The sequence below is a fragment of the Heliangelus exortis genome, chromosome 18 (assembly GCF_036169615.1).
Source record: "Heliangelus exortis chromosome 18, bHelExo1.hap1, whole genome shotgun sequence".
Classification (NCBI taxonomy): Eukaryota; Metazoa; Chordata; class Aves; order Apodiformes; family Trochilidae; genus Heliangelus; species Heliangelus exortis.
In genome coordinates, this window is record NC_092439.1 from 4,135,214 (window position 1) to 4,157,162 (window position 21,949).

Sequence of the window (21,949 nt, forward strand, 5' to 3'; positions counted from 1 at the left end):
AACATCTGCAGCTGAGCTGGGCACCCTAGGCTTCCCTGATTATTTAATGGAGGGGATTAGGTATTTTTAGGGATGACTCACCTATCCCATTTTAGCTCTCTATTTTAGTGCATGATGAATTGCATGATGTCCATTAACTTTAAAGAGAGTCTAATCGAAGTAGCTCAGATGTGGACCTCTTAATTGATTTATTCAGATCAGTTCTACCCCTGGCTGCTAAGGTCTTTAAGGCACCAGGTATCTTCCAAGCCTAAAGCTGGGACAAACAGTGAGAGGCAGTGCAGGAAGATTTCTTTAGCTTTGCTTTTCCCAGGTAGCAGCATCTCATCAGCTGTGATGTTGCCAGACAAATGCTTGAGTTGCCTGTGATCATTTTGTCCTGTCAAAAGTATTGTTGGTCCTGGTCTAGAAGCAGTCTTTATCTGTACAACCTCCAGCTGGGGAAAGAGAATAATTTTTAGTTGCCTTCCTTCTCAAACATCTGCTATTCTGTTGGCAAATCCCTCCTTCTCTCTTTCCCTATCCCTGCTCTCCTTTTCCTTACGGTTCTCTGTCTTGACCCCTCCTGGTGCAGCCCTATCTGCCAGTTCTCTGTAGGATATCTGATAACATGGAGTGCTGATGTGTGTCCGTGTCTCAGGATCCTGATTCCAGTAATGTTCCTCAATGTGAGCTACTGCACATCTGGAACATGTCTAGATACTAGAAAAAATTCTGTAAGAGAGCATAAAATACATAAAATACAAGTCATTTGGCACACTTAGGGAGCTGTGTCCTACAATTCCTTCTCCTTCTGCTTCTCTTGTTGCTAATGAAACAGCTGCTCTTTGGTTTCAGGCTTTAACCTATTTTTAGATTCCTTTTATGCTTGTGGCCCTTTGAAGTGCATGAATTGCTGGGAAAAAAAGTCAGTGTCATTGCTGTGAGGCAAGAGGAAGGCCTATAGGTGAACTCATGTCTGGTAATGAGAGACTGCCTCACCTATTCATCTCCTCCCTTCCTTTCTTTCTGTTAAGCAACCCTGTTCCCTTGGGCACCTGCTTGCATACCTTTTTGGCTTTCATTTAAGCTTTACAACGATACCAACCATAGTTTTTCATTAGCACAGCCCAGCTCCCTCCTTTGGGGGAGCTCTTTTCTTCACCCCAAGGAGCCTGCAGAGCCTGTGTGCTCTGGTGCTGTCTCAGTAAATGTTCTTGTTCCCATCACAGGAACTGTGCTGGCCCAAAGTGGAAGGGGAGATGGAGGAGCTTGGATTTCAAGGAGAGAAGCTGGAGAGCAGTGCAGAAAAGAGGGAGCCTACAGGGAAGCTGGAGAAGGAACTTTTTGGCAATGTAGTGATAGGATGAGGGGAGGGGATTGTTATAAACTGAAAGAGGAAAGATTTGGATTAGACACCAGGAGGAAATTCTTTGCTGTGTTGGTGGTGAGACACTGGAGCAGGCTGTCTAGGAAAGCTGTGGCTGCCCCTTCCCTGGAATTGTTCAAGGCCAGGTTGGATGGGGCTTGGAAACAACCTGGTCTAGTGGGAGGTGTCCCTGCACATGCAAGGAGTTGGAACTGGATGGTTTTTAAGGTCTCTTCTAACCCAAACCATTCTGTGAGACTGTGAAAACAAGGGGCAAGCAGAAGTTAGGACTTATATGTAAATATAAAGACACCATTTCTGTGAGCTGCTGGGTTTTACTTGGGCTGTCAGACTCTGTGCAGTGGGGTTTCACATGCAGGGATGGGAGTGAGCAAGAAGAGCAGCATCATCTAAGTAGTCAGGTTGCCCCAGTGACTGTGGATGCCATTAGATACCAAATCCAGGATCACTCCATCAGTCTATACACTGATCTGACCCATGCAACCATAGGTCTTAGGATTGCCATGGTTTGAAATGTGATATAAAGCATTGCATTACTTCATTAGTTATTTACTGCCTGCAATTAATTAGTTCAGCACTAAACTGACTTAAGGAGCAGTTGGTTCCTCATGGGATTTCCAGTTTGCAGGCTGAAGGCCCAGCTGTGTCCCAGCTGCCACTAATGAACGTGCTATGGCTAATTGAAGTGGGAAGAACCATGCTTAGTGTCCCAGGGGCAGTACTGAGCTGGCTCAGTATTGTCAGCTTACTTGTTTCTTTAAAAACCCAAGCCAGGCTCAGAACATTTTAGTTTAGTTAAAAAAAAATAAGTATTTTTTTTCTCCATGGCTACTGAGTTTTAGGCTATGTCCTTAAATTAAATGTTCACTCCAATCAAGTAATCTCCAAAGTATCTGCTAAATCTTGGCTGGAGACAGGGAGATCTCAACACAGCAGGGTTTGGTTTTCATTCTCTGGTTGAAAAATGTGTTTTGAATTCTGTGCTACAGAGAAGATCTAGAAACAAAATTGTGTCTCTGAGCTGAAATGGCAGCTACTATTGCAGTTTCATATGAGCTTAGTTACACAAGGGGAAGTGTGTACTCAAGCAATTACCAATAGTCTAAACCACTCCTGATTTTCTGTTGCTTTTGCACAGATTCCTTCAGTGATGAAAATGCATTAAAAGTTGAATTTTTCAGGGCCTGTGTGTGCAGCATTATGTAAATTGCAAATATCTGCCAAGATTGCCCTCTGTTTAGAATAAACCACCTCTGACACCTGTATGACTGTTTGCACTCTGGATGATGAAGTCTAGGAAGCCACAGATTGTTGAACAGAGAATGGTTAAGGAGTTAGGTGATTGATTGGGAAAAATCATCCTTCCTAAGACTATTAGTACTAATTCCTATCTGCTTTTCCTGCCCTCACTCTCAACATTTTAAGAAAATTTCAGGCATTTGCTTCCACCCCACAACAGAGTTGAAAGTACACACAGAGCATGAAAATAGTGGTCAATGAATGGGATGGAAGGTCTAATAAAAGGGATTGATGGGAGCAGCTGGAGGGAGAGTGAACATGTCTGGGATTTTGGAATAAATAACAATGAAATAAAATAAATTTTGTGATTTTATAATTCTGTGTTTCACGCTGTCCCCAGCACTAGGTCTGCTTTATGTTTCTGTAACACTCAGCAGAGGCTCTTGTTTTTATAAATGAAGCTAGGGTTTAGTGCTCTGTGTTTCTAGGGAGGGTGTGGACATGTGAGGAGGAATACCAATTATGTCTTTGTATTGAGCACCATCTGAGATCACTGCAGCCACTGAGGGGTTTTCACTGGCCTATTGCCCGTGAGACCAGTTTCTTAATTTCATTAAACTTTCTGTTTCGTGTAAAGCAGTTCCTTGCAGGCTTCTCTACAGGCCACTGATTGCCAGCTTGTGTCTGAGCAGGGTTGGGTTTGTTGTTTTCCCTGGGCAGGAGGACAGTATCTGTGCATTTCAAGTAGTCAGCCAAAGAACTGATGGGATGGGAACTGAAGGCAGAAGGCAAAAGCAGGATGATAACACAAAATGGCAAAAACCAAAAATTGAATAAAAGAGCTGTCAAAATGGAAGAGAATTAGAGGGACTCACTGACAAAAGGAAGGGCCCCATGGTTGGTGGTCTCTCCAGGGAGAGCAAAAGCAGGTTGTGGGCTGATTTGGGTATGAAGATGCTACAGGGAGGAAGCAAAGCAGAGCTTTTTGGGGGCTCAGGATCCAGGCAGTATCCCCACCAGCACCACAACCAGCTGCAGCTGATGGGAAGGAGGTAGAAGGGTGAGCTGTGTGTGTATAGACAAATTTCCCCCAATGTGGAGCACACCTGAATGCCAGGGAGGCTGTTTCCTGAGTGACTTAAACCAGTGGGACCCAAGGGCAGAACTGGGGCACCACATTCCCTTAGAAAGCCTTAAGCACAGTCAAGAGTGGGTATGTGAATGGAGATGTGAGCATCAGCTCCCAGCACTCACTGACTGCTACAAGGTTGGAGGCATGGACAGAGGCAGAGTGGGAGAAAGCAGGGGGACTGGGACTGGGGACAATAATCTTCACCCCACAGGCCAGAAAAGTGGCTGACTGAACTCAGCTGTGCCCTGTGCTGCCCCAAGACTGAAGTCAAAAGTCACCCAAGCACAAAACTGGGGCTGTGCATTGCCCATGCTGAAGAAGAGAAGAAGCACAGAGGCAGAATGGTTCAGCTGAATGGGCTCTGACTGGCTTCAGCACACCCCAGGCCAGGGTCCAACAGCCTAAACACAGGGACAAAGAAAATCATGTGGAAATTGGTGACTGTAGGTGAGTTGATGTCTGGTTGACCAGAGATGAGCCACACTGATAACTGCTGGTCATGGATGAGTAGAAACTTTGGGGTAACCATGACCTCAAGTAACATTATATGCTAATTGACTCCAACCAAACCAGTGGTGAGAGCAGAGCATCAGATGTGTCCATGAGCTTTATGAGACTGCCAGAGACTTCTTCAGAATGTAATATGAGGAAAGCAAAATACCAGGTCCTCAGGTAAGCCCTGGGCTAGCTGGGTAATACCAGTGGTACTGGTTTGATTGAAAATGTTATTTGGGACTTTATTTAATATTCTAGTTACAGAATAGACTGCTTTTCATTATTTTAAATAGACATTACTACTTCAGTTAATAACTTTCATGATATTTTTACCCTCCAGCAACTTTATTATTTTTCCTTAAATTATAAATGTTCTGCTTTTCTCCACCATCTTACTCATAGGTTGTGGGTTTTTGTTTTTTTTTCTGCTAGAACTCAATAATAAAACATCCAGAACCATGTACTTGTGATAGAAATAAAAAGCAATGGAACTGAAGCTGAACACCTACCTTCTCAGCAGGAGACCAGCAGTGATGTTCATCTCCTGGCAATCCGCCTGTCAGCTGGAATGGTGCTGGAAAATCCAAACAGTTATCCTGCCTTCCCATTGGTACTTCAAGCCAGATGGAGCCTGGAATTGTCCCCTTGACTCCTGAGGACCACATGGCAAAACAGTCCCTTTGTCTTTTCCAGGTAAGTAGTGCTGCTCTGTCCATGCCTGTAGAGATGGACACCTACCCCAGCTGGAAATGAAAGAAGAGGAAAATAAATCAGCCTGAACATAATAAGTTCCCTGCTGGTTTGTGTTTGTTCAATAGATAAAGCCATATTGATGATGTGACCTATATTTTCTGGTTATAGATTTCTCATCTTATTAAAATGTAATATTTTGGTACTCCTAGCTGCTCCTCCAGGATGCTGGGCTTAGTCTGTGTAGATATTTCAGCTTAAAGGAGCTGGGCCCTAAAATTTATTCCTCAGATAAAGCCCTATGGAAGCTGCAAGGCTGAAGGAAGAAGCCTGAAGTACTCCTCTAGCAGGAGTATTTCAATATGTGGAAAATTCAGTTGCACTGTGGCATCTGCAGTTTGAAATACAGGTAGTTCTGCTCTTTCTCTGCCACTTCTGCATTGATAAAGCTACTGCCTATCCTTTGGTGCTTATTCAAAGAGCAGCAAAACTTGTTGGGAGTCAGAATAACATTTATCATGTTAATGATAAAGGGCTAAACAGAATGAATGTGACTAAGTAAGGTTCAAATGAGATAGCAGCAGCTAAAAGTACAAACATCAAAATGAGAAGATTATAAACACCTGAATGAAATAAAAAAACAGTGAAGCATCAGTTCTGGAGCAGAAAACCTTTCTGACAAAAGAATGTATAAGTGTACAGAACTAGAGGAAATGTTGGCAGCCCAGTGGTGGAACAACCAAACTTACAGAACCATTAGAAGTTTAATGCAAGACAGAAAAAATATTAAGTGAAAATCATCTAAGAAGTGTGTGCCATTTCTAACTTCTGTTAGTGCTGGGTGCCATGGGATTCTGAGTTCTGAGAAAGCTATAATTAGAAAGTAACACAGGCCTCAGAAGTTGTTCCTATTTCAGCTGTATCTAAGGGCACTTTTAATTGGCATTATTCAAACACAAACTCCCCCACATATGAGTAATGATACAGACTTCAACTCTTTCCTAAATTATTCCAAGTTTCTCAGTGAGACTATTTTAGTGTGAGCTAGTTACCTCCTATTGGCCATTTAATATAATAAGAAAGCAACTTTGGTAGAGTCTGAGCTAAACTTTCTTGAAACTTGTTTGCAGAATAAAAGAGAGGGGGGGAAGTAGCTCAGGAAGGGAATCAGCAACAGAAAGAAGGGAAAACCTCTGTGTGTTCAGAAGATTGAGAACTGGGATATGTGTGTGTATGTGTATCCATGAACACCTCAGAAGAGACTGGATAACTCTCTTCAGGACTGGGGGTTTGGCTGCAGAAGGGGGATGCAGCCATGGCCAGAGAGCTGCTCTCTGTTTCCCTCTTGCATTTGGAAAGCCAGACTCTCATGACTGGATGTAACTCATCAAGATTGTCTGACTCTGCCACCAGTTTCTGCTCTTAATCAAACTACACCATTCTTTCATTAGTCGCTCACATCAAAAGGATAATACTTCTCAAAACAAATTCCTTATTCTCCAGAGAGCTTACTACTAGACAGTTCCTTATAGGACAACTCAGAATGCAGTGACTTTGAGCAACGACTTTCTCTTATCGTATATTTGTGAAACAAAATTGTTTCCTGATGTAAATTAATAGCAGTGGCTTGTAGGAAGCAAAAATACCCATGCATGTATATTACTATGAAACATGCTAGCAAAGCATTTATTTTATTAAGCTACAAAAGACCCTGTAAGATACATTAAACGACTAACAGCAAGTAAGCAGGGGTGAAACAAGTGTCTCCTAATCAGCTCAGGACAGAAAAAAACCAACCCTGGCTCCTAATCAGCTCAGGAAGTTTAACAATACCGAAATGTTGCAGATTCCTGACATGTACCATCTCACAGAGAGCTGCTGAAGAGAAAACAACAATATGCCAGGCAGGTAAGGCTGTGTTCTGATTCATACCCCATTGGAATTTAATTAACAGATTGGCTGATGCTCTCTAATTATCAGAAAATAGACAGGTACTGGATAGCAGCAGTGTGTGTGGTACAAGCTCCAGCCAGCGTGCACCACTGAAGGACATTATGCCTGCTCATGTTTTCAGTGGGAATACAAACCTCTAACAGCTTGAAATAAAGGCCCCCTTTGTGGCTTTATCAGCAGCAGACAAAGTTCTTGCACTTTCAAAGCAGGCTATGAAATTTCTGACAGAGGAATGGGCGTTGTTAGACCTGCTGGAGCCATCAAGGCAAGCTGAAGGCCATACTTCTCCTGCTTTGGGCATTTATCAGCACAACAGGGTCACAAGGACCAAAATGCAGTTCTTTTCCCTTAATTTGTTTTTCCTTTCACTGTGGGATAAGGAGCCCTCCTGAACACCATTTATTCTAAAAAGGATCACTCAAGCAAACTGCAAACAGGCCAGTCACCTGCAGCAACTTGATGCTATCAGGATTTACAGTACAGTACCTGTAGTATAGGTGGTATATCCTTCCACAGGTTGAATAAAGCAAGTCTAATTTATATGAAAGAATGTACAGCCATCATAATAGTTTTTGGGGGCATTTCTAGCAAATCTCTGGATTTCAAAATAAATCAGTAACTAAAGTTTTAGTGTATTTAGTTCATACAGACTCCCAACTTGCTGAGCCTCCTGGTAGTTTAGGAATTGTGTCTGTGTACAGGTGGGAGGGAGCCACATCCCTCATGACTGACTTGCCTCTGCCTTCCTATTCACAGGAAATTTCAGAGCTCCAGGGAACCCGGGCTGGGTCTCCTTCCCTGAAGCTGCCCCTTTGCTCTACCTCACTGACTCCTCTTCATGGCTCCTAGAGGAAGAACTGAGTTTGATCAGGATGCATCACACAGACCAAGGACCATGAATCAGCATCCTTCATCCCACTGCAGTACAGCACCTCACCAGGAAAAACACAAAGGGAATCTGAAAAGTCAAAATTTTGGCTCCAGATGAAAACAATTCTTGAAATTTCAAGGGAATTTAAGCTTGAACTTTAGATTTAATTAATCGGTGAGGCAATTACATGCAAATATTGTCTTTAGCTCCAGAGCTATCTCCCAAATATCTGAAGCTGTTACATGGTTAAGGTATGCTTCTAATAATAACTTCTGCATTGTAAATGCAAGAGATTACAAAATAATGTGAGTAAAAAGCCCCTATAAAAACAGGTGTTTATTCTCAGTATTCTGCCCACCCTAATGAGAAAATATTCTGATGTCAAATCAGCTCTTTAGTTCACTGGTGTCAAGTGCCTTAGAAATGCTGCTAACCAGGCACATTTATCAATAAAAATCAGGCCTGTGTATTGAGCTCTTTTTGCAGGAGATAGCTCTGTCAGCATGCAAAGCGAGGTCAAAGTTTCCAGGGTGGCAATAATGCCTGTATTCATGTCCTCTGCTCAGTTAAAAGATCACTACATTTCACATTTAAAATACAAATGAATTTCACAACTTATATTGAATTCCATGAGCAATTAAAAAACCCCTATGAGTCAAACACTCTTATCACTGTATTAGAGAACAGGACCCAAGTATCATGGCTTTGGTAACATAGCAAAAAATGGTCCCATAATTGACAGAGGATAGATAGCTGGAAAGGAAAATAATGAAGTTGCCCAGGGTGAATTTGAAGCAGCAAACTCTTTTAACTAAAGACAAAATAATTGGAAAGTTTTAGCTAAGAAATAATAGGAAAATGAACAGAAGAGTATCATAGAAATAGCTTGTGTAGGCTTAGATAAAAAATAGAGCAATTGAGACTTGAAGACAGCATTGGCAGTGATTAGAAAAGTAGAGACAGAAAATTATAGAAAATGACAAAATGTTATGCATAGATGCCACCCTCTTTTAATTTATCATCTTCTAAGGATTTGTTCAGAAAGTCAGGTAGGAGTTGGGAAAGGGGGTGAAGAAATGCAACTGCACCTCTGCAGAGACATCTTCCTTTAACAAAGAGCAAACTGTCTCTGGATTCACAGTTTTCTATTTTACAGTCAAGATCTGATGGTTGTACAGGGACAGCTTGGTGGAGCAGCTGATCTGAGTACAGGCTGTGGTAGTGCCTTGCAGTGCTCAGCTGAAACTACTCTTAAGTTGCCTGACATTCAGAAGAAATGGGTACATCACTAAATTAATTAATTGGGGTTTTTTTCTAGACAAATTTCTGAAAAAGCAAGAGTACATCCCTGGGGCAAAATGTGAGGCATCTCTAAGGTTGTTACAGGGATCTGTGGGCTTCATTCACTCTGTTTCAAAGATTTAGCTGGCTGAAAGACATAAGAAGCAAAATCATGGTGAAACAAACTTGTCAACAGAAACCATGAAAGCAAAATATTGTTCTGTACTCTGCAACCATTTTGCAAACAGTTCACAGGAGTTTCAGTAGCACTGTTCATACCTGTGTGAACATCATAACCAAGGGGCTGGGCTGTAGTCCCAGGACAATAAAGCTTTGGGCACAGCCCTTGTGCCTGGCTCAGTTTCATCCAGCCTGTGATGTGAGTGGGATGCACAGGAGACTCCTTGCTCTCTAGAAGCTGTCTTTATTCAGGAGTTCATCATCAGCTGCTGGGATAGAAAACAGCCTCAGAGATTCCCAGTTCTTTGCTTCCTAAGGTGCTGTTTAGCTTGGTGGGAAGACGTCTTGGATGCTCCTCTTTCTGGGCATCCTTCACCCGTGGGAATGAGGTGGCCTGGAGCTGTAGCTCTGTCCTGTACCTGACCCTTACACTCCCCTGGGAAAGGTGCACTGGCCCCATTTCCAGTTTTGCAGTCCTGCTAGGAGTGGTGTGTGTGTGCATGCAGGGGAAGAGATCAGAGGCTCAACTGCAGCAGAATAAAGCAGGTAAACTTCCCCAGACTGGTGTGCTGAAGTTGTTACTGGGAAAAAAATCCACCATGCTGTCACCTCCCTTGTGCCCCTTCACAAAGGCAATCTCTAAACTGGAAGAACATAAAGGCCAACACTCAAAGAATGCAGTTGTGTTGGCACATTATGGGAGATGAGAAACACCACATCAAACCTCCTCATAAGATACAGTTACAGCAATAATATCTTTTTAATCAGCTAATCCCACTGTTTCCAATTTTCTGCACATTGTGCAGTCTTTGCTTAGATTTTTCCTTTGCTTCAAACTTTATTTACTATGAATTGGTGCAGATGTGCTTGCAGAGGGATTTTTCATCAATATATACAGTTAACTCAAAACTAAAAAGTTGTCAGGAGCACTATACTCTTTTAAATAGATGATCCTTTCATAAAAGGCACGTTTAAAATCATCAGCAATACCCATGACTAAATATATATAATACACATATATAATAGAAATATCCTTTCCTGTAAAAGTTAAGGAAGATCTGAGATAAAAGATTCCAAACCTTTAGCCTGATAATATGCATATGTAACAGCATCTTACTGTATCTGCTCATTCAGTGTTAAAACTGATTGAAGATGGTTACTAATAACCACATCATTTGCTCCTCCCTGTTCTCTCCACTCTTTTAAATAACCTTTAAATTTTTAATGTCACATTTTTCCTTCACTATTTCTACCCCAAGGTTAAAGCTTTTCATTTCCACCCAGTAGCTGAAAATGGAGCTTTGAAAGAAGCACTGGTGGTTGCAAGGATTGTGGCAAGGTTGGATGAACAATTAAGATAATGGTGGGACTATCCAGCTGAATAATCATTTAGATAATGATTACTGTCTTGGAGCATTGTATGAGTTATGGAATAAAAGGAAAATCAAAAGGAATTCCCTTTGAATAGATGTTTGGCATAGCTGAGTGCTGCAGAAGCAGCATATGTGAATGATAAAGGATGTTCACTAAGACAAAAGCAGTATTCTTTGCCAGAGAAGAGGAGGATTTAATTTGCTGCACTTTTTTTTTTTTTTTCCCCTCTAGATTTATATTTCAAATGCAAAGTGTTGCTTTCTTGGATGCCCAGGTATTGTTTGAAAGAATATGCTTAAAAAGAGAAAAAGAAAAAAAAAGTGCTTTTACCTCTGTTGCACCAGTGCACAGATGCAGGAACAAACTGCAGAGAGGATGTATTTGGGAAGTTGGTACAGAAGGAATTAATCTTTGTGCTGATTTTCTCCCTGGGGTAACAAATAATGGTTTAAGGCAGAAGGAATATGGGCTATAAGTGGTGTTTGATTACTTAGCTATCTGGGCATGTAGACTTCCTGGGGCAAGGACAATATTATTGCATCCCTGATTTGAATTTTTCAGTCCAGTAGATTTACATTCTCTGAGAAGCAGGACTCCAGACACCTTAACCATGCCTTTTTCTCAGGGAGCCAGATTATAACCTTTGTATTTCACTTCTTCACAGCTGCTGAGAGTCACCAAAGTGTCACAAATGCATTTGGGTCCTTAACTGTCTGCTATTGTGGCACCAACTTTTGCGACCCAATGGTTTTCTCAATTAAAGTTATAGATTTTTATTACTCGGAATAAGTTTTGACCTGTATTGTTCATTGAACTGGTCCTAATTTCTTGTTTGGTTTGGGAATTTTTTTTTTTTTAGACTTTACTAATCAAACTCTAGGAGCATGCTTGCTAATTCAGTAGGTACAAATTTCTTATGGTTTAAAAATCTGCTATTTTGGGCTTGAGGGGAAAAAAAATGCATTGTTTTGCTTCAGTCTCCAGGAGAACCAAGCCTTCCCTTTTCACTAACCTTAATGAGGCAGGAGTCTATCCCCAAAGCCCAAATGACATTTTTCTGAAATAGTTCAGGCAGAATATATTGAACATGCATCCCTTGCAATGTAGCTGCTAACAAAAGTAAATCTTTCAAATGACCTTTGCTAGGCCCTGTGTTTACCAGGGGTATTAATTAAACTTCCATGAAAAAGTCCTCAAGGATTACATCAGAACCACGAATAGCATCCCTCTGAAATATCTGGCCTATTTTGGGTGTCATTTAACTGACAGTACAAGCTATTTCTGACCTGTCACCCTTTCCATTAGTCAATCTAAAAACTCAGTATTTTTGGATCAAGGCTCTAGACAGAATTGCAGACTTCTGGTTTAGCAGTAGCAATTTTCCATTTTGCTCAGCATGACACAAGCCATCAAATGCCATCAAGGTGCTTGGATATCTGCTTTGGCTGCCTGATATTGGGTTCCTTGTGGTCCTAAGCAAGATTTAAGGAAAAATCACTTATACCAAATGATCTGCCTATCAAGCTAAGATTGATTTTTCAATAGTTTCATAAGTACAATGTTTAACACTTGTCTATAGCCTTATGATTTTGGATGAGAGAGGTAAACATGCCTGAAAATATACAATCCTTTTGTCTGAGAGAGGTGTATTCTTCTGTTCTACAAAATAATAACAACCTGTAAGATCCTCATTCCAGCTGTACTACTTCAGTAGAATTGAAGGAGGAGAAAAGAGTGGCAACTATCTTTGGGTCCTCATGCTCTGGGTTAGAATAAGTTAAAATGTATTTTTCTGTCCCCTGTGGCCTGACTTAGAGATGGCAAAGTAAAGAAAGCCAAATGGAGTGAAATTTGTCTCTAGAGGCAGCAAAACATATGCAACAATATAAGCTCCTTCATGCCTGAGGAACCTTTCTTCCATTGAGAGAGCACTGACTGTCAGTGTAGCCACAAGAGTTTGCATTAGCTGAAACTCCATCCCACAGGTCTCACAAACAAACTTGTTTTGTTATGCCACATGTGGCCCCAAGTTCCACTGCTCTAAAATATTAGCATTTGCATGTCTGTCTTCAAAATTTGGGAATCTAAAGAGCAGGGAAGTGTACATCTGTAATTGCTGCAGTCTGAAATGAGAACCCCTTGCTCCTCTCACGTGGCACTCATCCTGCTGGACTTCACAGAGGATCTTCTGGAAGAAAGAAGGATGATTCTCTACAAACTTCATTAAGACCTCTATTTAATTCTGCATTCCCAATAAAGTTCTAAATTCACAGCAGACACGAACAGATAGGAAGCTGAACATTTCATCTAATTCATTAATCCAATGCTTTACATTATTATTGAAAAGGAGTGTGGAGGCACACTAAAATTGGATATAAAGAAAACAGAGGGGGAAAACAAAAGCTTAGAGAGACAGATAAGCTACTTTGAGATAGGAAGAAATGCAAATCTCCTGCTAATACATTGGAAAGGAAAACATACTGGAGAATTTAAATGACTAACTGAACCTAATTTCTTTTGTTATCACTCTCAGTAAGCAGAGAGTTTTTTGGTTTTCTCTCCCTTCATGTATTTATGGTATACTCTCTGTAGCAATTTCAAGATCTTTATATGTTTTTCTGAGATGTTTGAATCATTGGCCTCTTTACAATTATCCAGTGTACAAGAGAGAAAAATATTGAATCAGACCTTCACAGTAGGTAGGGATAAATGAAGTTTTTCCTAAAATGAGGCCTTCTTCAATCTTATTGAAATGAAATTATGATTAATGTAGCAAAAGGAGGCATATGAGGCAGACCACTGTCACACATAAACACAACTATAATTCACTATGTTTTATTTTGATTATAACCAGAATATAAATAATTTCCTGGATGACAGCTTGGATCCAATAAGGAGATAATTTGGGATAGGTGCTAATGTCTTGTCAAAGTTATACAGGTTCTTTGTAAAAAAGACATCTGGCTAAAGTGCTCAATGGCAACTGAATCCTTATAACCAAAGGCAGTAATTGCTTGCTGCTGATGTGTACCCATGAATAACTGAAGGACTTGCCTTTCTCTCTCCTTACTTTGGCTCCCAGGATTGAAGGGACAAAGGTTTTGCATTGATTAAATATATCTAATTTATTTTTTTTTTAATTTCCATTTTTATTGCATTTCTGTTCTCTCTTCTCATTGCTGTTAACATTCTTCCCCTATGGTTACAAACAGAGCTATGGGTAACAGCACCAAACAAAAAAGGTGCCTGAAATCATGTCTTGATTCTGGTGCTTGCATTTCTTTAAGAAACACAACTTGGTGAGTGTGCAGGGGAATTTATGTCTGAAATATCTATAGAAGAGCTCTTCAAATGACAAAAAGGTATTTACAACAAATCATGCTAGTCAGGAGGGGTTCATTTCCTTCTGAAAGAAAGAAGTTCTCATAACAAGCCCTTGTGGTATTTTTTAAGTCAAGAAACTGCAATTATGATGATAAGTTAAGCTCCCTGCTCTTTATGCAGCCTCAGAATGTGCTAGGGGCTGGCAAACTGATGGTTTTGTCCCTGTGTTTATTAAATCCAATGGCCAAACAGGTATGTTTATTCTTGAGACACATCCTTATCAAAACCTCTGCATGCAAACTTGGAAAGAGCATTTTACCTTATCAGCCAAGCAACACGGTCATTTTTGTATTCAAGATAAAAGAAGAGCCTGAAGGTAACTTTATTTACACAAACAACCCCACACATAACTGTGTACATCTGTACAGACACACAACATACAGGCAGATAATCTTTAATATCTGCTCAGGCTCAGACAAGAGTTAACAGGGAGTCTTCCTGGCATGCCTGAACCAACTATAAATGCCAACAATGGAAAAAATTTCATCTTTTTCTAAGTACACAGAACTCAACAAATGGCTACTTATTTGGGGCTCCCTGCTGCTTCTACTTAAATCAGAGTCAAAAGCATGAAGAAGAATATTAGATTCATTATATTAAAAAGAAAACCAAAAAACAACCCAATGTGGAAATTGCTATGTATTTTAGCTGTCAACCTCTGCTAGATGCAATTTAATAGGCTAAATATGTGCAGCATACAAAGTTTCTGTATGTCCTTACAGTCCTTTAAGAATATGCTATACATTATTTAAAGAATAGCCATTCAGAATCAAGGACTAATTATCTAGGACTAGAAAACAGCTGACTATGCCAATACATTTATTCACTCTTTTTAAGCAGTAATTACAGAAAAGTTTTCCACTTTACTTTTGAAACCTTAGTGTATGCAGCACTTCCATAGAAATACAGGAAAAGAAAAGCTCTAAAGTATAAAATGATTGAGACTGAAAAAAGAGGTTTATATATCAAACTCATTCTTTTTTTTGCATCTTTTAAATTATCAGTGTTGCAACTTCACAGAAAGAATATCCAGAAGTCCAGTCTAGAAAGCAATCCAGTAAGGAATACAGAAAGCAATCTAGAAAGATACTGAGATAGAAATTACTTTGGAAAGTAATCCAGAAAACAATCTAGAAAGAACATTATGAAACCATCTAGAAAGTGTTCTAGAAAACACTCTAAAAAGGACTCAAGAAAGGCATCCAGAAAGTCCACTAGAAAGCCACCAAAAAGAGCTCTAGAAAACCTTCCAGAAGGGGCTCTAGAAAAATGTCCAGAAAGAACTTTAAAGACAATTTAGAAGGGGCTCTAGAAACCTAGCTAGAAAGAGAACTAGAAAGCACTCTAGAGAATAAACTAGAAAGGGCTCTGGAAAGAAATCTGGTGTGAGAGTGGGTACAGAAGTAATGCTGGCTGCTGTCTCATGTTTGAGGAGGGATGGGAGCCACTGAGACACCTGATTATGCAGGAGAGGGATCCAAGACAGTGACATGGCACTGGTTCAGGAACAGGTACTGTCAAATAACAGAAAAATTAAGTGTATCTTGTAGAGTAATAGAAGGGTTTTGGTAGGAAAATACCTTTTAGATCATCAAGTCACACTCTTAACCTAGCAATGCCAAGTCCATCACTAAGACATGTCCTTAAGCATGAGGTTTTTTTCATTTCCCCTCCAGGGATGATGCCTCCACCACTTCCCTGAGCAGCCTGTTCCAGGGCCTGACAATCCTTTCTGTGAAGAATTTTTTTCTCATCTCCTCTGGCATCTCAAAGTTCTGTTTAATTTCCTGGGTAGGATTTAAGCCACAGCCTCTCCTTAAGATCTCTAGAGGCTATCTCAGACATCTCTCTGCTCAATGCAAATGAGTTTTTAATAATGCACAATTTTCTTGCTTTCTTTAGGAGAGGCAGAACCTTCGTGAGCAGCTGGTAGTGCCTCACCTTCTGAAGGAGCTGCATGGAGAATCTAAAAGTTTAGCCTGTCACACAAAAATCAAACAGCCTATTCTCCTTCTGTACTCCATGCCAACACAAATACATCTGGCCACCTGCTTTTAAAATGCCAAGTGTAAACATTTTCTATTTACAAAAACAGAAAACAATATTTTTTTGATGGAGCTTGTTTTGATCTGGGCTACTGCCTTGCCTTGCAGATCTGGAGCCTATTGATAAGAGCAGTCTGTCCTTGGGCTTAAAACTGAAGACATGACATTTTTGTTAATGCTGTTAATCTCATTAGATATCTGCCCAGAAGTTTTTTGCTCCAGCAAAATGAGTCAGAGAGCAGAATGGTTATGGATTTTTTTGTTAACTTGTGAGACTTTTCCCCCGGCTTTGGAGCATTCACAGCTCCCAGAATGAAAGAGCTCAGACTCTGCAAAACCCTGTAAGCACAGCATAACTCATGATATGAGGTAATTCCAGCTGATTCAATAACGTGAAGGCTACTTTCAATTTGTTCAAATGGTGCATAGACTGCCTTCTATAGAAGAATAGCTTGACAATTTAGGGTATTTCAATGGACTGTTCACATTCAACTAAGTTGTCACCATCTGTTCCACCTTACAATTATAAATGCAAGCACACATTGTTCACAGTTCCAGTTGGGGTACAATCCAGCACAGTGAAAACCATACATCTGTTTTCTAGTGGGGAATGTAGACCTAAACTGGGGAAAATTTCCTCTTCTGATACTACAGATTCTTTGAGAAGATCCTAGTCATACCTCTAGATTAAAATGTGGTGTTTGTGATGAGCACCAGATAATGTACAAAGTGCAAAAATGATGTTTGAGATCATCAGTCCCCTGTTATATTCTTCTTTAAGTTCATCTTCCTAACTGTGTGCTCAATATGTAATAAAATCCACTAGTGAGGGGAAAAAATGTACTGCAGAAAACCTGAGAGCCTGTGATATATTCTCCTTCCTTTTCCTCATGTAGTAAAATTAAAAATAATAATTAAAGAAGAATAATATCTCACCACGCTGAGAATCCAAATAGTGCTCATTCCCTTTCTGGGGTTATGGTTGTTTAAAGAATTCATTTCCAAGCATCAGTCCGAGGAGATCTCACACCTTTTTTACCAAGAAAGCTGTTGTACAGCAGAATCAGCATCTGTGCAAATGACTATACTTGCTTCTCTAAAGGAGTTTCTTTTTCATACTCTTTTAAAAAGTCAAAATGAGCTGTCATAAGGAAGCTCAAGAGGATTTTTCTGTTTGTATCTTTTTTTTCTTTTCATTGCCAATGCCTAGTATTAACTTCTAGCTCACTCTACTTGCAGAAGGCAGCTGTGCACAATGATGGGCATTGGTCACACAGTAGTTACACTGACTGAGCTGTCAATATTCAACTGTTAATTACTTGCTAATGGTGCAATTTGCCCTGGCAATATTTCAGTAAAAGACACTGCTCTCTCTGCATTCTTGACAACCTTATTTTCTTGATGTATTAAGACCAGAGCAATGAAGTCAGTTATTATTTTTGTCTTTATTTCTTCACCCAAAGATTGCCTTTGAGATAGTGAGATGATGGGTAATAGAATACAAAGTCTCTCATCTGTAGGATTCTAGCTTGAATTCAGACATGAATGCTAGTAACCATAAGCCTATTAGTAACCATAAACCTATTCTTTTCCATCACTAACTTTTAGTGTCTTACAGTGTGCAGACATTTCTTGTAGAACATGTTTGTCAAATAAAACCCAACCCACTGCAATTACTGCCTATCTTAGGCAACCTAATCTATGAATTCACAGAATTGCCAGCATTATAGGTTGTGAACAAGAAAAGATCAGGAGGGTCCTTTCTCTGTTAGACTATTTCTACATTGTAATAATTATATCTGGCTAACAAATACAATAGGCATCAACAGAATAGTTTTTCCATTTGGTGATAAAAAGTAGAGTAGAATTCTTTGGCAGCAATTTTAATTTTCATGAAGCCTTTTCTATATGATGTCTTTAAAATCCTTTCTTGGGTAGTGGGGAGATGAGACCCAACATTGTTGAGACCTGTTTAAAAATCACAGGAGAGTTGTGAGTTACTCACTTGGGCTGGTAAACCAAACCATTTCACACTTCTGGTGAAATTGGAGACATCCCTGCACAGCCCTGCCAACTGGTTCCTGGAACAAAAAGTTCTGCAGAGCTCTCTGGAGTTTATCACAGAAGACAACCAAAATATATAAGGACACTTCAGTCTACTGCAGTAGGATATTAAAAACTCTTACACTAATGATGAACATTATCACAGGATCCTGAAAGAACTACAGGATGAATTAATTAATGAATTAACCATTTTGACAGTTAGGTGAAGTAGAGAAGTACTATTAATCCTAAAATTGATAGAGGTAAGTGGAAGGGCCAAATTTCCATGGCCAAGATCTTGAGAGTCTGTATTTTTCATAGCCAGCACTTGATTTGCAGAGCAAATTGTTTTATTGCATCCACTAAACAATGAGCTAATACCTTTTGCTTTATATGTATATGTATCTTACTTTTTATTACTTTTTATTATTACTTTATTACTTATTACTTTTTATTACTATCTTATGCTTAATTACAGATTTTCTTAGAAAGGAAATAAGCATGCAATCTAGATGCACCCTTATGGTCCTGATGTTCTCTGAGGATATTCCAATCCCAGAGCTAAGCAAAAGTGAGCATGAAGGAGCTGACTTCATTCTGCATCTTAAACCAAATTGAATCAGGTCTTAGGCAACCATGACAGCTCCATCATTTTAGGGATCCCATGCCATTGCCATCCCAGTACTCACAGCCACTGAGATACAAAATTTATGCACGAATAGGTGTCTTTGCCACTGTGTCCTAAGCAGTTTAGTTTTGCATTTTGTTCCCTCCTCTTCAACCTCTAATTTATATTGGAAATTATTTTCTGTATTTCCTACTACAAATTGTTGTATAAGTTAAAATCTTTCAGACACCAATTGAATTTTCCCCAGACTAATGCAATCTCAGTAACAAGACTGGCATGAGAGAGCCAGGCACAGCTTCACCACACCTAACCCTAAATGCCATCCTATTGTCCACACCATAATCTTCCTGATACAAGTGTTAAAATTGTATTAATCCAGTGAAGCTGGTACTCTCAATTATCTAAACTCTTGGCAGGGCTCTCTAAGGAGATGGGCTTAAGTTTCACCTCCTAAGAAGGAAAGGGCTTCAGGAAGGCTTCGATAACAGAAATTTTAAGAACTTTATCTCAGGCTGTGCAAGCGCATGCTCCTAGAAACAGATTCCTGCTCTAAACAAACAATAGGAGGATTTGAAGCTCAGTTTCTCATCCTCCAGGTGGAAGCTATAAATGCCAAGCTGTAAGTAAAAAAAGAAGGGAAATACACAGCACGTTTCCTCTTCCTTTCCCCTGTGTTCAGTATCAAATCTCACCTGGCTTTCTATGCTAAGAGTATTCATTTGATCAGTCTTTGCAGGTGTTGTAGGGAAAGGGAAATTTCATTTCTGAATCCTGCTGGAGATTAAGCACCATGCTGCTCACTAAAGAAAAGACTTATGTGCTGTCACAGTGGCAGAGAACTGAGGAATCCCAGTTCGTGGGCAGTAGGACTCTGCAGGCTTAACTAGTCAGGCAATGAGAAGGCTCTGGAGAATCTGTATTTTTAGATTTAGCCATTTAAAATAGCACTTAAATATTTAAAATAGCTTTGTGCATTCTGAGGCTATCAGAGCATTCACCAGCCACAATTACAGGCAGTGGTTTCTGCAGCACTACAGTTTGCTTTGCCTGTGCACATCCAAAGGAGTCAACAGGGGTTCTCTCATAATTGGGATCCGAGTGTTGCTGAATGCTGATCAGGTGTTCCCCCTGCACCACCAGAGCCTGGCTCTGGATTTCTAGACTCAGTTAAAATGAGGATGCAAAGCAATTTGGACTCCTGTCTACTCAGGTGCACTTCTGAAATTTATTTCCTATGCCATAAATACGTGTTGATAAATAGTATAACATTGGTATGGTAACTGATGCTTTAGGAAAGTGAATATAGGTGCTGTAATAGTCCAGATTGCATATATCCTGATGAAAAAGTCAAAGGGGTTACTTGCTGATGGTTTTTCAGTAATTTTATAATGTTGGCTGGTTTCACCCTAGTCCCTTGAAGAACAGCACAGAAACTCTTCCCCTAACTGGCTCTACTTTTTGACTGTTCCTTGCAAGTCTGGAAAGACATCGTGGACTTTTCACATCGTGATCCAAATAGTCCCCCTGGCACACCCATGCAGAGGAACAAGTGAAAAATTTAAATCTTTCCAGGAGCATGATATAAATGGAGATGTCCAAGCCTGAATTAGAGATTTTTAGTCACAAAAGGGAAGAAGATAACAACGAAAAATTTAATAATTTTTTTCCCCTTGAAATTTTCCTTCTCTAATCCTAAAACCAACATTAACAGAAATTCACCTTTTTGTTCACATAGATCTGTGAAGAGGACTGATAGCTTTCAAAAGAGTTCACAAACATTAGCATTCCTTGGATATTTATATATATTATTACAGCCATATGTATGTTAAGAAGAGAAAAATAGTAAAAAAGGAGGCCTGAAGATTTTTTCATCTGCCATGACTTGGCATACAGACCTTCATTTATCCTTTTGGCCTGTCCAGAGTCTGTGCTTTCCAAATTTTAATAGCTCATTTTTAGCTAAGAATTCCATGTCCTGTTCTGGTTGCTGGCAACCGTGTAGTCTTTCAGATTTGAAAACACTTCACCTTTAATTTACAGACTTGATTACTTTTTAAAGTAATTCAAGTGTATTTAAAATGGTGGTAACACTTAAAAAGAGTGTTCTGCCTTAAAATACTACCTGGCAAGAAATAGTACTTTTTATTCTATATTTTGTATTTCAAATATCATTCTGTACAGCCCCTGAACTTTAGCTCTAAAATTATCTGCATTTTAAAATCAAAATCCAACAATATTTACTTTTGGAAAAAGTAAATTTTTTCATGAAGATTAGTTATGAACTACTTAAAACTCCTTTAGGGATAATTAAAAATACTCCACCTTAAAAAAGAATTTTTTTTTTTACCCCCCACATGAGCGTATATATTTGTGTTGTGAGACTTCAGAGTCAGCTGAATTTCAGAGCTTAATAAATTGCCATGAGTCAAAGAAAAAACCCAGCTGCTATCAAAACCCAGCCCAAATTTTAAGGCTTGGTCTCTCCTTCTCATCCTTTATGTGAACCTTCTTTCTGTCACTTCCTTGAGCTGACTTTTCTCTTGGTTTATGAGTTTTCCAAACAACCCATTCTTGAAGAGAAACCAGTACAGAACTGGTAGGTCTGACCACACCACATTTAGTTTGAAGCCATTTTGTACAGATATGCAAAAGCCTCAGATACATCTGTGAGAGGCAATGACACTGGAGCTCTGAATTTATGAAGTTAGATTTAAAAAAATGTATGCATAGCATCAATGAACAGTAATTGCAATATGTAACTACACGCACAAACACAATTAGACACAGAGATCTGAATTTATAAATATTCGACTTGCTTATTCAGGAAGAGTTGCTTTAAATGAACATTTGTCAAATAATAGCACATTTGTTTGCAAGTGTAATTATGCTGTGAATTTTGCCTCTCTGACTCATGGATAACCAGGCTTTGTTCAATGTTACAACTCAAATTGCATTCATATATATATATTCTTGGTCTAACACTGAATTTAGGATTAATTGATATACTTTAAAGCACCAATTTATGAATCTGCAACCTCTGCTTTTATATTATTTTATCCCTTTCTTTGCACCAATAGTTATGGGAGAAAAATTGACATTCCATTTACTAGAGCTTTAAGCACCTTTGTCTAGATAAGAGGCATCCCTGCCCATAGCAGGGGGATTGGAGGAGATGATCTCTAAGGTCCATTCTATTAAAAAACAAACAAAAATAATAAAATAAATAAATAAATAAAAATTCCTGTTGGTTCTAATCTTTATTTTC

General features: G+C 39.5%; 1 long non-coding RNA gene across 1 annotated transcript in view; it reads right to left on the reverse strand.

Moving 5' to 3' along the window:
* Positions 1-4,866: 4,866 nt before the first annotated feature.
* Positions 4,867-21,949, reverse strand: part of LOC139804540 (uncharacterized) — a 72,748-nt gene continuing 55,665 nt past the window's right edge. The window contains exon 3 of the long non-coding RNA XR_011729420.1: positions 4,867-4,978. This is a non-coding gene — a long non-coding RNA (uncharacterized lncRNA). The remainder of the gene's footprint in view (positions 4,979-21,949) is intronic.